This window comes from Ochotona princeps, chromosome 29 (genome assembly GCF_030435755.1).
Source record: "Ochotona princeps isolate mOchPri1 chromosome 29, mOchPri1.hap1, whole genome shotgun sequence".
Taxonomy (NCBI): Eukaryota; Metazoa; Chordata; class Mammalia; order Lagomorpha; family Ochotonidae; genus Ochotona; species Ochotona princeps.
Window position 1 is genome coordinate 22,692,828 of NC_080860.1, and position 11,284 is coordinate 22,704,111.

The window sequence follows — 11,284 nt, forward strand, 5'->3', positions numbered from 1 at the left end:
CCACAAGCAGGCAACTAGAAGGGAAGTGGAACAGTTGAAATACAAACTGGCACCTATATGGGATTCCAGCACATGCAAGGAGAGGACTTTAACCATGAGGCCACCACGCCTGGCCCCATTCATTATCTTTTACCTCACTTGCATTCCATTTGATAAGGGGGTGTAATATAATTCCTCTTACTCATGCGGCTGTCACAGAGGAGACTTGGGGAGAGAGGAATCTGTCCCAGGAATCTTCAATTTTCCCACAGTTTTTCCTGAGACTTAGTTAACCCAGAGCAAAGTGTCTCACTAATGCATGATAAATAGTAGACACTGGGTGGTTATTAAGAGATTATGATTATCATTAATATTAGTGTTGTTGATGAAGAAATGGGCTCGGAAAGGAACAGATAGCTGTGATTCTGCTGAATGTGACGTAGTGAACTTGTGTTCTCCATTGGGTTCACAGCCCTGTATTGTATGCTCGTTAAGTTGTTGTCCCCTGTCAGTCACTGTGTGTCTGGGACTTGAACAGTACATGAGTGTCCCGTTGCAGATCTGGAAGCTAGAAGAACAACATCAAGGTGTTGCCAGGTCAGGTTCTTCCAAGTCCTCTTGCCTTGATTAGCAAATGGCCAATTTTCCCTCTTGTTATAAGAAGATGGGTCATATCAGGCCAGAGCCTCAGTCTGTTATATTACTGCATAACAAATGGCTTAGACTAATCAGTGAATAATAGAACCTTATTTCTCAAAGCTCTAGTGATTGGGAAGAACATATAAGACCAAGAGGTTGAAGCAGAAGTGGAGAATGGTGAAGCTTTGCTGTCAAATTTGTAGATGGTGCCTCTGGCTGCATCATGACAATGGGGGAGAGCTGGAGGTGCAATCATTCTCCTAGGCTCTTTAATATGGATACCTATCCCATCCAAGAGAGCAGAAGCTACAAGAGCTTATCATCTTTCAGTGTTTTCACTTCTTGACTTGACTGACTTATGGCTTAATATAAATTGTGGAGAGAGACATATATACAAAAATGTAATTAACAGGGTGGCAGAACTGTGGCATAGCTGGTTAAGCCACCTCCTATAGTGCAAGCATCCCACATGGGCTCAGGTTCATGTTTGGCTACTCCACTTCCCATCCTGCTCCTTGCTAGTGCACCTGAGAGAACAGCAGAGAGTAGCCCAAGTGCTAGAGCTCCTACACTCCTGCATCAGTGTAAAAGAAGCTCCCGACTCATGGATGCAAACCACCTCACTTCTGGCCATTGTGGTTGTTGGCAGAGTGAACCAGTAGATGGACTAATCTCTCTGACTCCTCTCTCTCTCTCTCTCTCTCTCTCTCTCTCTCTCTCTCTCTCTGCCTTTCAAAAAATAAAAGAAATATTTCTTAACTCATTAAGGTCCACCTTAATGGCTTCATTTTAAATAACCCCATCGCATTGTTAAATAAACATGGGAATAAGATTGTGTTCTGAGATACTGGTGATTGGGGATTGGACACATGAAGTTGGGCAGACAAAATCCTGCCACACATCAGTCACAAACCATTCAAAGGATTAATGTAAGGAAAAATTGCACCAATGCTGACCGTTTACTCCTTCTGAGTGATATTCTTATGTAAGTCAGTTTCTCTACTTAAATCCATTCTACAAAAGAATAGTTTTCAATCTACATTAGGATGATACTCTTGAGTTGAACAAGAGAAAAAAGAAATACAGCAAGTAAAATGGGATTCCTCCCTCAGTTATTGTGGTACCTCATGTCTGGGTAAGAACTAGGCACTTGTTCAAAGGAAGATCAGTAGCTCTGGGGTTCACTCTGCATGTAGCAAAATACGTAGCAAAGGACGTTGGAAAGCCAAACAACAGACTTGAAAGAAGAATGGAACTCCTTGTATAAAATGGTTGCATTCTAGAAAAATCACTCACCCTAGTCTTTTTTTCATCAATGGAGCTTATTGTGTAAATACCCAGAGGGTTCCTTTTTGAACATGAATCTTCTGTTCATGTTGCTGTGGAGCAGTCCCCCATTTCCAATGTCATCCAAGCAGACACCTGCTCATTTATCCAGCCCCAGCGAGGAGCCACACACACCAGCAAGGAAAATCTGAAACTCATTTTTCCTCAGCCTCTTCACTGGGATGAAAATATTTAAGGCGACTTACCTGAAGGGTTCGTAGTTCTTCTGAGCCTTTTTTAAAATGTCCTTTTTTATTTTGGATTGACAGATCTTAATTAGAGACATGGATGCAGTGTTTTGATAAAAGTATACAACATAGAACGAGTGATTCAGTCTAGTTAGCATAGCTACTCTTATTCCCTTCTTTGACACGTGCACACAGCCACGTTGAAGTACACAATGCATTCTTAGTAACAATCATTGTCCTGACTTGGATTAGTGGATCTCAAAGCCTATCCCTCCTGTGTTTCTCCATGCCCTTCCTTCCTCAAACCACAGTCTCTGCTAAGAGTCATGTGGTTTCTGTGAATTCAACTTCATCTCTTTCCACGCATAGGGGAGACCATGCATCGCTGCCTGACTTATTGAATTTAGCATTTTGTCATCCAAGATCATCCACACTGTGCCAATGGTGGGGCTTCACGTGGTGTGTGTGTGTGTGTGTGTCCACCACTTCATCCATTGATGGACACTTGGGCTGTTTCCATCTTAGCTGCAATGAATATAGGAGGACAGATATCTCTTTGACTCACTGATTTCATTTTCTTTAGATATTTTATATGCCTATCAAATGTGGTAGCTCTACTTTTAGTTTTTTTGAAGTATTTTTGTATCATGTTCAGGAAGAGTTTCATTATCACTAATAATATGTTTCCACTAATAAAGTGTAAAGAGTTCCCATGTTGGTGAATCCTTTTCAATACTCATTATCTCTTTTCAGTTTCTTTTAATGTGTATTTGTTTTTATTGGAAAGGGGGAATCTACAGAGAGAAGGAGAGAGAGAGAGAGAGAGAGAGAGAGAGGAGAGAGAGAGAGAGATCTACCATCCATTGCTTCATTTGCCAAATAGCTGCAACGGTAAGAGTTTACCTGATCTGAACCAGGAGTTTCTTCCTGGTCACCCACCTAGGTGAGTTTCTCCAACAATGAGAGATGATAGACATTTTATTTTTTAACATCTGCTAAACTTTTTGTAACTATAGAGCCCTGGTTCCTGCACATGCCACTATGTGCAGCATACTGGTCCAGCATGTCCCACACATATCCTACTTGGCTTTTGTATACACCAACAGGTGCTGGAGCCTAGCTCAGCTCAACTGACCCACTATCCAGCATACACTTCTGCCAGAGGGTACTACTGCTTCTCTAGCTAGGCCTGCCCCCATCCCTGGTTCTCATGGTCACTGGTGGGAGCTGCAGCCCATCAGAGTGGTACCCAAGCTTCCCTACCAGGTCCATTCCTAACCTTGGATTTTGCACTTTTCTGGTGGTCCTGCAGTCTAGCCTGACAGGACTTGACTTGTCTCCAAATTACATTCCCGCCATCAGTCAGCTAGGGTAGCCTTTCCCCCACACCTTCATCAACATTGATTAGTTTGTTTTGCTTGTTTTTTGAATGATAGCCATTCCAACTAGAGTGAAGTGAAACCTCATTGTAGTTTGACTTGAATTTGCCTGATGTCTAGTGATTCTGAACACTTTTTTATGTGACTGTTGGTCAGTTCTGTTCATCCTTTGGAAGGTACCTGTTCATGTCCTTTGATATTTTCAAAACTGTATTATTTGTCTTATTGTTGAGTTTTTTGAGCTCTTTATAGCCCTGTGAAATGAATCTTCTATCATTTGCGTGGTTTCCCAATCTTCTCACCTTCTCTTAGTTGCTTCCTCACTTTGTTGGGTATTTCCTTCGCAGTGCAGAAGTTTCTTAGCTTGATGTAACCCTGTTTATTTACCTGCACTTTAATCCACTGTGCTTCTGAAGTCTTTCCAAGAAATCATTGACTCTGCCTATATCCTACAGTCTCCCCATTTTTCTCTAGCAACTTATTGAAAACAGCTGTTAGATTCAGATCCTTGGTCCACTTTGAGTTACTTTTTGTGGGAGGTATAAAATAAAGATCTTGTTTCATACTTCTGAACATGCAGATACAGCTTTCCCAACATCATTTGTAACAGACTTAATTGTTCTAGGGAGCATTTCCCTTTTTTTTTTTTTTTTAATATTGTCTGTGTCTTATTAGCTGTTTTAGGGCAATATCCACATAATTGAGTTTTTTAAAAAAAGAATTTAAATTGTAATTTATTTCTTTTTTGAGTAATTTTTTTTTAGTTTTGATGACATTTACATAGCTGAGAAGGACGTATAAACACCGACTACTGATTAGGGTAGGGAGGATCGAGGTGTGGGAAAAGTGGATGAGACAGTTATTTCCATGGTTTTGTTGTTATTGTTGTTGTTGTTGTTGTTGCTGTTTTCTGTGTCTGGGAGAAGGGGTGGAGAAGGGGAGAGGGCCACTGCCAGCAGCCTAACGACATCAGTAACCAGGGATAAAGGATAGCTACTTGACGTCACCCTACGATTACGGTTCCCAAGGTGCAGCATGTTCCAAGGGTTCTGCTTCAGTGGTTTGGATAGTTCTGAGTTTTTAATTTCATTGCTCCAACATTGAGGAAATCCTTTCAAGGTCTAGTAACTGAAATAGCCCACCCTAGAGTCTCCATTTGTCCAGATACTTGCTGTCAAAGTCTGGTGAGGAGATTCATCCATATTGAATCCGACATTTTCTGCAGTCCTCAGGGATCTGTCATGTCACCCATGTGTATGTGGGCAACCGAGGAGGGCCCATTCTGACACATGCCCTCCATGGACAGACCACCGGTCCTTTGATTTTCCCCGTGGTTGGAATTTTGAGTCCAGTGGTCCAGTTGGGGGATTAGGTTCCCCACAGACACCTTCCAGATGCAACCCCAGACCTGACTCTTGTGTGTGCCAGCCAGTACAGGGTCCAGCTCAGTCTGTCACCCACATCACTCTACACACACACACTGGTGGTTGCAGCTGTCTGGTCAATTCTGTTGCAAGCCCCATCTCTTATGTAAACCAATGACGGTTGCAGTCCAGCCTAACACTGGCCACCACATACTCAGTCCTCACACACAATAGCAGAAATGACAAGCTAGTCAAAGTGATCCCCGCTAACCCCCACCAGGCCTGCTCCCCAGCCCTGGTTCCTGCCCACCTTGCTATGTGCAGCATACTGATTGGTTCTTGTACACATCAATGGGAACTGCAGCCTAGCACAGCCCAGCTGACCCCACTATCCAGCCCAGAATTATGCCAGTGGGTGTTACTGCCTGTCTAGCCAGGCCAGTCCCCAATCCTGATTTTCATGCTCACTAGTGGGACCTGCAGCCTATCAGAGAGGTGCCCACAGTTTTCTTACTTGGCACACTTCCAGTCCTGAATTTTGCATTTTCAGGTGGTACTGTAGTCTAGCCTGACAGAACTTGTCCCCATTCCCAGCACTTGCCAGTTGATGCTATGGCAAAGCCCAACCAGGCTGCATTTATTCTGGCTCATGAATGTACCAGTAGATACAGCCACTTAACCCAGCCTGGCTCTTCCACTAAACCCGCTCATAGGCAGGCCAATGGACTTTGTAGCCATGTCTGGCCAGGTCTGCCCCAAGTCTGACCTCTCACACTCAGCAGTGGGCACAGTGGCCCAACAGGGAGCCCTCTCAAGCGTCCCTATCTGCCTTACCCAAACCACCCCATGTTGTTGCATGCACTGGTGGGTGTTGAGGCCCAGTCTAGCATGCCTCATCTCTGCATTAACTAGCAGATGCTGCAGTCTGGATCAGCCCGGCCTGCCCCCAGTTTCAGCTCATACTAGCAAGTACTAACGCCTAGCCAAGCCCAGCTAATAGCAGTCCCAGTCCTAATATAAACTGGCTGCTGTTGTGGCCTAACCGAGCCTCTCCTACACCCTGTCCTGATGCTCACATCTGCCAATGGGTGTTACGCACTGGCACAGCCAGCTCACTCCTGATGCACACGTATGTTGGCAGGTAATGCCTAATCTGGGCTGCCCCCAGCTTCTGTTATTATTCTTACCAGCAGGGACTACATCCTGACAGAGGAATTTTCCAAGCTCCTCTATCATGTCACCTTCCAGTCATAGATTTCACACATGCCAATGGGTCCTTGGCCCAGCTCTCTTGGCCCACCTCCTGCTCCAGCAGGTGTGGCAGCCTTGCCCAACCAGCCCACACCCATTCCAGCTCTTACTGTTAGGTGTTACAGCTCAGCCATGCCTGGTCCATCTCTAGACCCAGTTCTCGCTTGGTTTAGCTGGTGCCAAGACCTAACTAATCCTGTCCTACACTCACTCTGACTCTCGTGAGTACCAGCGGGTTCTGGAGCCTAGCCCAGTCTGGCACATCACAGACCCAGTTCACATCTATGCAGAGGGATGTAGCAGCCATGGCCAGCTCAGTTTGCCACCCCCATTCTAGTTCTTGAACTCACCAGTGGGCACCACAGCCTACTTAGCTTCCAAACCAGGCCTGAATTCATCTCAGCTATATGTTGGCAGCGATATATGGGGCAAACGGAGACTTTATGATGGACCATATCAATCAGTGGACGACCTCATTGAGCGAAACTGGCAGCGATTCATAACCGGAGAACTATTAACACCACTCGAGCACATATCTCAGAGCATGCCCCACATCCGGGACTCGGGGTGGGCGGGAAACCGGGTGGGGCTTCCCCCTCAACATCCCCCTTTACCTCAGGTACAAGATGGAAACAATATGGACATAATAGTATTACCCACTTCCCTATCCCCCTGAACCTTTTTTTTTTCTTTTCTTTTTCTTTCTTTAACTGTAATTAACTATGTAAAGATTGTCAACAACACAATAAAATAGATTATTAAAAAAAAAAAAAAAAAGAAAGAAATTTTGTATGAAAGTGGGTGCTCCGACCCAGCCCAGTATAACCCACCCTGGCTTGGCCCTGCCATTGATTGTTGCAGCATGGCATAGCCTGGCTACCCCAGTCCCAGCTTTCACTGGTTGGTGTTGTAGTCTAGCCCTGCCCAGTTTGTCCCCACCCTTAGTTTCCATGCAAACCAGCAAATGTGATTAGCCTAGTTTGGCAGGGCCTACACCCCATTCCATACCCCCTTCTCTGATCAATCCATATCCCCCATGCCTATGAGTGCATTGATTTTCCAGTCTGGACTTCCAACAGAGTGGCTTGCTGGCCTGAAGCCCTGCCTGCCCACCCCAGATCCACCTGGGAGCCTAGATCCCAGTGCTCTGACACACATCCTGACCTGGGACTCACTCATCACCCACCCAAAACTCAAGCATGTTTGTGAATCCCTGAGCCTGGTCTACCAGAATCCTATGCAAGCATGCCAGCCTGGGGACCTAATACTCTGAACCCACCACCCGGCACTGAAGTCCCCAGTCCCTCCCCTCCCACCATGCCAATGCCAATGCCACCTAGGTGCCAGCACCAGGAAGGTGCCTAACCATTGGGGCCTGCCATTTATTTCTAATGCCATGATATTTGATTCATAAATTTGATTTGTATGAGTTCAGTTCTGCTAAATTGTTTGAGATATGTCTAGCTAAATTAGTAGGAGATAGACATTCACTGTGTATGTGAAACTGCTCTGTAACTCTGTCCACAGGCTCCTAAACCATGCCTGCTTTAGCCATAGCTGCAGAAAGCAACTAGAAGAATGTACAAATATATTTGTACAATGTGAAATAAGTGTTAAGTGAATTTTCACAAGGGAGATGATTTTCCTCCTTTCACAGTTTCATTCATGTATCCAATTTGCTAAAAACTGAACATCTGTCATGACGAAAAAACCTGGTGAGCATGAATGGAATGAAGGTGGAAGACAGACTTTGATCCGTTTCCAAAGGGCTCCTGGTGCACTTGAGAAAAGAGGAATCAGAAAACTAAACTCCAGGAGATCATAGTGGGGCCAGGGGAGGGAAATGGCAAAAGCATAGACTGGTATTCGGGGCTAGTTTTTTTGTTGTTGTTGCTTTGAACAGAAATCCAATTACTCTATTCTGATGTATCCTTCTCCTTCTCCATAGTCGCTCCATAGCCTAAAATCCACACATGCGTTGGAACTATTGATGATCCTGTTCTTTTCCATGTAGTGATGAGTTTATGTGTGAGTTTGAACTTGATGGCACTGAAGTGTAATCTCATGGTACCTAAAGGATTCAAGGTACTTATTTATGCTTTGGAACACTGCACAAGGCCAGCCACGGAATGCTAGAATGGCCACTGCCGGAGTCCAGCTCCAGCCGAGAGTTCGGAGCTCGGGAAGGGTGCGTGGAGTCGGCGATAAAGAAAGACACAGACACTGAAACTTGGTGCGTTCTCACAACAGTCCAAGAAAAAGCTGTCCTTTTTATTTACTCAAAACCTCACAAGCTTCTGCACAAGCAACTAATTATTCTATTTTTACTTCAAGACTAAGGGGGCATGTACAGATATTTGGTCATTCTGTCCGCACTTCAAGGCTAAGCAGGTGTCCCCAGAGATAATTCTTTAAAACACTGTATTCATATTCTTCAAAGCAAGCCATTATTCATTCTTCAACAGTAGCCATGGAGCAGCAGCCACGACTCCAAGGCCAAGGCACATGCGATTACCTGCTAATCAGTAGTACATTCCTACCACATTTCTATTTCTACAATTTGCCCATTATTCAATGGGAAAATAATTTACAAGGGGAAAAAATATAATTCTAAAAACAAAAATTACAAATATTAAATCCCTCTACAACTATAGACCCTGCAACCCCAAACATAAAACAATAATCAAAAACATTTTTCTTTAATAAAAGCATTCTTAATTCCTCTAGCTAAAAATTATAAAAGTGGCTAAAACAGCTACATTTTCTATGCTCCAAAAAATTGCAAAAACAGGCTAGCCTATAAAATAACAATAACTATACTTATTGCCATAGCAATTTCAGCTCTCACTCCCATCACTTGCATTCCCGTGGGTCCACTGGGTGCTACCTGACTGGCCAGGCCCTGGAAAGGAGGCAGATCCGCCTCACCTGTGACCTCCTGTCTTCCTGCCGCCTCCTGGCCTTGAACCAGTCATTATTGCAGGGCAGGGCACTCATGCAGTGCTCCCAACAGGCCACAGAAGTAAACATTAAAACTCATGAAAATTACATAGTCCATCACCATATGCTTTGGTGATGGTTCCTCTTGAAGCCAAGCCAGCCGACTTGATGTTGGGTGCCATTATGTGTATGTCAGCGACAAGAGGCAGCAGAAAGTTCCACTGGACCACCTGTTGTAGATGCAAGCTCATTCACTTGTCTGAGCCAGTCTCAGGTCTGCAGGCACAATCAGCCTAGAGTGAGAAATGAGGTTGTGGTGGGGGAATCAAAATATTTCCTCTTATTGAGAGACAACTTTTGAATGGGGGAGCTTATAAAATTGGATTCGGGGAGCCGACTTGTGGGACGATTTCTCCCATGTGGATTAAACAAGCAAAGCCTACATTTCACTGGGATGAAAAGTGAAAGCCAGTGTGGAAGGGAACAAAAGCCAACTTGAACTAGAGCTTTCTGAAGCCCAGCCTCTGTTTTGTAACATGGACCCCGACTCCCATGAGAACGTGGCTCAATAGCACATGACTTTGATACATTTGTCCTTGTCACTTCTGAGATCCGGGGGATGTATTTATTCATTTCACTCATATTCTTTGCTAAGATCACATATTCAAAGTTTTTTTTTATTTTGTCATGTTTTAAGAATCCTAAGAATGCATTAATAAAGTTGCTAAATCTCAAACCAATGCCCTCTGGAATATGGAAGAAAGTGGGGGCAAAAAAGTCATTCTTAATTAAAGTGAGTTGACTAGAATTGATTTTCATTATTTGATGACTGTGGGAAATGAAGTCCAGGGCAGAAAACTGACATTTTGTTCTAATCGATGTACATTTTATTAAAATCAATGTAGTCTATTATGTAAGACCTATTGAATGAACATTAATAAAATCTAATCTTGAAAAAGAAGCCAATTCTAATTCAATTGAGATTTAACCCCATGGTAGCTACAAGGTTCATTCAACACGTATTTTATTGAGTGCTCACTAGGTACTAAGCAGTGGGGATGTAGTGGTGAAAATTCACTTTTTCCTCTCTTAATTTGCATAGTAGGGGAAGCCAGCCCAGATGTTTGCATTAGGCCAAATGCACATAAAAAAAAATCAAACTATTTCACTGAAGTTCTAAAGGATCATTTCTATTATATTTTATTTTATCTAAGTTCCACCTTAATGCCTTCCCGATTCTAATCAGTGACTTGGCTTATTAACAAAAAGTACCATATTTTGCTCCATGTTCAAAGCAGGGAGCAAACTGGCAAGCCACACTTTACAGCATGCATAGCTTTGCCTCGCTTTGATTTCCCTCCCACCTCCCAGAAATTGATTTCCTGTCCACACAGATTTCCCATGCCACCTTCCTGGAAACTGAGATGTTCAACTCCAAGCGCCAGAAAGAATGCTACAGCCTGACAACAGCTAGATGCTTTTTCTTCAAAAAAAGGATTCACTGAAAGGCAGAGTGGCTGATAAACAGTGATTTTCCACCTGCTTGTTTGCTTCCCAGTTGACCATGACATGGAGGGCTTGTCCAGGCTGAAACTCAAAGCCAGGAACTCCATATGGGTCTCGCAGGTTGGGTTCTGGAGTGCGGGTGCTTAGCCCATCCTGTATTGCGTTCCCCGGTGCATTGGCAGGGAGCTGGATGGGAAGCAGGGAATATAGGAGTAGAGCCAGTGTTCCCATACGGAATGCCTGCATCGCAGGCAGAAGTTTAGTCCTGTGCCACAACACTGGCACTGCACACTTTCTGCTTGACGTGGACCGCCCAATAAAGCTTAGCGTTCTGGGAGGTCGTAGCACAAGGGCTTAAACTGCCACCTATGACTCTTTGTCTTTATCGGCTCCTTCTCAAGCAAGTAAGTGAATGAATAAATAAAAATCCCCATTTCCCTGACCTTGATGACTGTTTATTGATACTGAATTGGATGCCAAATGTACTTTGCTTTCAATGCATGCTTTGAAACCATGAAAGAACAAAGTAAAACAGTAAAATGAAATAAAACTTTCTAAAAGTATATGCGGCTAACTGTGAGCTAAAGCAACACCAGTTCTCCTATAGTACTTTATTACAGCCCTGTCACATTGCAAGGCATCAGGAATTATATTTCATCTTAAACACAGTAAATAATGTTTTCATTAATTCAACAAATCCATATTTATACTG